Source organism: Haliaeetus albicilla, chromosome 1, assembly GCF_947461875.1.
Source record: "Haliaeetus albicilla chromosome 1, bHalAlb1.1, whole genome shotgun sequence".
Lineage (NCBI taxonomy): Eukaryota > Metazoa > Chordata > Aves > Accipitriformes > Accipitridae > Haliaeetus > Haliaeetus albicilla.
The window spans coordinates 15,658,886-15,663,650 of record NC_091483.1 but is presented as its reverse complement, the minus strand read 5'-3'; the positions used below and the strand labels follow the sequence as shown (position 1 = coordinate 15,663,650).

Here is a 4,765-nt window from a genome sequence, read left to right as displayed (position 1 = left end):
GCAGCGCCGCCGGCGAGCGAGCGCGGAGCGGCGCGGCGGGAGCGACTGCGCTGGCGCGAGCCGCCGCCTCGCCCCCGAGCGGAGGAGGCGCCTTCGCAACGCCCGCCGCCGCCGCGGCGCTGTGGCGTCAGTGCCCCGCCCCGTGGCCTCGGAGAGCGCGCGGCCGCGCAACGGCCGGCGGCGGGGCGGGGCCGGTTCGCGCGCCCGGCGGAACGTTGGGGCCGCCAACCGCCGGGTGGTGGAGCGCGGTCGTCCCTCACAGAGGGGGGTCAGAAAGGCGCGGGGCCGAACCTTGTGCCGGCTGAGGGAGCTGCTACGAGAAACGAAACGCTGAAGCCGTCAGGAGGGGTTCGTTCTTCCGCGGGAGGGAAGCACGGCGGCGACGGGGCGGTGCTGCGGGACCAGGCCGCCGGCCCTGGCTGAAGCCCGCCGCTCCTCCCGGCCCCTCGTGGCGGCGTGTTGGAGCAGCTGTGGTTTGTAATTAAAGCAGGTGACCGCAGCGCGTTTCCAAGTAGCGTTACTGATAAGGCGGCTTCGCTGACAATATGCAGTAACCTGACCGAGGTTCGTCATTACAGCTTTAAATGGTTAAGGGAAAGAGCTGGGCGAAAGTTTAACGAACATCACAACGCCGCCATCCCGACAAAGGCACGAAGGCTTCTCACTGAAACATAATCGGTAGCCTCAGGGTGTGCTCTTCAAAATAAAATGCAAGGAGGACACCACGGCTATGAAAAAGCACGTCTCCATAAAAAACCCCCTCCTTTTTCAGGTCGATCTAATATAACATCTCTCCAGGAGAGAGCAGATTTTGAATAGAAGGACTTGAACATACATCAAAAAGGGTGCCAGAGCTAACCGCTCAAGTCACCTTCCCTCACTTTACCTGGCTGAAGGAGCCAGGTAAAGTTTGTAGGTATACAAGTTTTATAGACCAACCAAATAAAACATAGTGTCTGCTCCTGGCCTGAAGCCACCACGGGCTGCAGACCCCTGCTTTAGGGTGTTACTGAGCACATTACACTTGCTCTGCCTTTGCTCAGGTGAGGAGTGCTCCTCAGTGATCACCACTGCCCCCCCCCCTTACCCTGCACCAGACCACGCATCCCACAAAAACCCTGGAGTGCACAAAATGGATGAAACTGAACAGGAGCATAAATTTAAGAGCAGCGCTATTGCATTCCAACTGCTAACTGAGGCTGAGCCCAAAGGGCCAGACCTGAGCTAGTCTGAAGCAAATGTCCCCTGAGCGGTGCACAGCGTGGACAACCAAGTACTCCACATCAACTGAATTGCTCTACAGATCTCCTCCTGCAGGTTTGTTACATTTGTAGGTATGTCCGCATTCACAAGTAGTGTTAATGTAGATGCAGCCAGTGAGCGTACTCCACAGGTTTGTGAAGCTGCATCTCCCACATCCTGAGAAACTACTGTAACGGTGAAGGCAGAAGCTAAATGGAGACCATCTCCACGATGATTATTACAACTCTTCATTCCATTGTTTATTACAGGCATCCTTTAAAATTCTTTGAAGTTAAAATGATTAGCTTTGACATTTCTAAAAGATTGTGTCGCTTCATTTCTGCCAAAACTACTCAGAAGAGTAACTTCCCAGAAAATCTCAATTTTTCTAGAATAGGATTTTTCAACTAATAACAAATTTACTGACAGATTTTCCCACTGCTTGTTGTCATCTCTTGTCACAGATGAAAACCCAGTCCCTGAGCTTTGCTGAAAGCTTTTCTTTGCATTCAGGGAGACAGCTTTAACTTCTAAATACATACAGCAGCAAATTATACCAAATTGTATTAATTTAGCCACCTATACTATTCCAGCATTGTCTTGTGTCCAGTTTCAATCTGCTCTGCCCCAGCTTCTGCCCCCTCTCCTAGAGTTGCTTCAGATGATGCAGTGCTGTGAGCAGTGGTGTGGAGTGTAGTAGGTAAGGGTGGGAAGCAAGCTAAACTCTGCCTCCTCATTTTGCACTCTTTCATCTCCCCTGCAAAGCACTCAAACAAAACCACATGTGGAGGATCACTGATGAAGAAAAGTGGGGTAGAAGGTCCTTGGGAAGGCGTCAGGTATTTGGGAAGAGAGGTGAGGATGTTTCAGCACCTTCGACACCACCTTTTTTACACTAAAATCGCCAGGTAAGATCTGGTTTGGTAGAGGTGGTATGAAAAGTTAGTAAGGGGAGAAGGAAAAAAAAGGACCACCTCCATCCAAATCTCATTGATCTTTGGCCATCCAGCAAAATAAAAGAGCACCATGTCAGTGGGTGGCATTGAAATGGCTTGTATGCCTGGTATCAGAAAATATTAATAAATAAAATAATTAATAAATTAATAATTATAAATAAATTCATAATTAATTGCTACTTCAAAATTGTTTCTCTTCTCTTCCTGGCTACTGCTTTAGCTTCTCCATTTCCCTTACTTCTGAGAAACTCTGCCTTTACCATAGAAATAGAATAACTTTTGTTTAAATTTCAAGTTAACATTTTTGCTTAATTTTCATTAATTTTTGCTTAAATTTCAAAGTTAATATGCAAGAAAATACCAGCCCCAAATATTTCATTCACAAAAGGTGAAACATTACCAAAAAATATTCCTAGTCAAAACCTGAATTCCACAATAGAAACAGGATTCCCCCCCCCCCCCCCCATCAGAGGTAGGGAAAAAAAAAAAGAAAAAAAATTAGTCTCAGTTTTATACAACCTGCAATAGCATATGAGTATTTCTGGATAACCCTAACAGGATAGTAATAAGATACAGTTTTATAGACCCAAATGCTTTTGAATAGATGATTCGCTTTTCAACAAAAATCCTAACTCTGGCTCTAATCCATCCATTATTTCATTATTCAGTATTACTCACTTGAAGTTGCCATGGACCCTGTATCACTGCAAGGGAGCAATATCGCTAGGAGTCAACTCCTACATCAGAATTTCGGACAAGCTATTTCCAAATGAAGAGAACCATGCCATGAAACAGCAGAGTTACCAAAATTTCTTCCATGCTCAGAGGAAAAGGCTCACCTGGAGGCAAAATAAAGCAAACTGTCAGACTCCTAACAAGTACAGAGGGCACTGTGGTGGTGCACTTCTTCCCCCTCTCTGGGCTGATCTACAAACTCGGGAAGTCTCGCTAGGCCTTAACATAACTGTAATGAGTTTGGCAGTTAAGCATCCCTTGACCGTACCAGGAACTCTTGCATGGCTGAGACAGGGAGCTGCACTGACCGTACAAAGGACTCCCGTTGCCCAGCAGAGACTGGGGACGGGAGTAAGAATAATTAGTCATTTCCTGACAACCTTGGGACATATCTCTGTCCTCTCCCAACAGCCTTGGAACATCCCATATCTGAATCTTAAGTCATTCTCCGACAGCCTTGGAGCCTTCCTTATCTGAATCGTTAACTCGTGTGAAACGGTACCAGCGCAACTGGAATCCCAGTAATTTGCTGATGACTAAAGCCATTCATCTGCCAAATCTATAAAGAGCTGTCCCAAGTGAGGCCCTTTGAGCTCCCCGGACCACAGCAGGCTGCGACCAGCATCTCCCTCTGAGTGGGACGCCTCTCAGAGCTCACAAACTCTTCAGTTTGCAAAGATCAGAGGTCTGTCGCTGAAAGCCGACAAGACTTGGGCTGATACGCTTTGCTCCTTGAGGTTCAACCCTTGGCCTGTTGAGAAAGATGCCGAAGCATTTGATGTAAATATTTTCACTGAACTCGAAGGGAATTTTACTTTTACTTGCTTATGTATATCTCCTAGTGTCTTTGTGCATGTGTGTGTGTACTAACCTGAACATTCTATAGCAAGTATATTACAAATACTGCTTTTCAAATCTGTACATAAGTTACTGTCGTGAACTTTATTCAACTGTGAATGAATCTCAGGCTGCTATTATAATCCCTTTAGATATAAACTGTTGACCAAGTCTGGGACTAGGAGTTGATCCAGTCACACCTAGACTCCGACAGGAGTTTAGAAAGCAAGGGGGTCTTCTCTGAACCTCGTGACTCAACAGGAGGGTCTCCCCTACCTTTTTACATTGCTGATCTCTGTACTAATCACGAGAAATAAATTCTAACTTGATTTTCCTTTGTATGTTTCTCTTTTACCCTATTGTGTCTTTGGTCTCTGTATACATAATTGTAGTTTGAGTCTAACTTAATTTTCCTTTGTATGTTTCATCCATGTATTAAGTAATAGACTGAACCTTGCCATCAAATTCTGTGAAGTCATGCTTTTATAAATTCCTATTAAATCGTTTTTGCTAATACTCTTGAAGGTGATTCTTTAAGCGGTCCAGACCATTTCACAACAGGCAGGCATAATAATTTAAAAAAAAAAAAAAGTCTCGTCAAAAGTGGAAAATAAGACTAAGGGTTCTAAATTTCTTAAAGTCATGAAAGCAGAGCAGAAGACTATGCAAAAAAAAAAAACCCCAAACCAACAACACAAAAAAACAAACAAAAAAACCCCAACCAAAACAGGCAAGAGGACTTTCCAAGTTAACGTGAAGATGCTCATGAACGCACAAAATCGTAACAGTCCATACAGAGCCCAAATATGGAAACCTTAAATTAAAAGCAAGCAATGGCATAGAGAAGCTCATGACAGGGGTTACTAATGTGCTAAACACCAACATATGGTCAAATACACAATAAGGCAAAAGATCCTCCCTCAGCCAGTACTAAATTGTAGAGACAACTAATTATTAACATGCTTATGAAGTTAATAAAGAACAGTTTAATTACA

The 4,765-nt window shown here is 45.0% G+C and overlaps 1 long non-coding RNA gene across 1 annotated transcript; it reads left to right on the top strand.

Annotated features, from left to right (window-relative positions):
- Positions 1–156: 156 nt before the first annotated feature.
- On the top strand, positions 157–4,099 carry LOC138684826 (uncharacterized). Its single transcript, XR_011324130.1, has 2 exons — positions 157–1,317; positions 2,867–4,099. It is a non-coding gene; the product is annotated as an uncharacterized lncRNA (long non-coding RNA).
- The last annotated feature ends 666 nt before the right edge of the window (positions 4,100–4,765 follow it).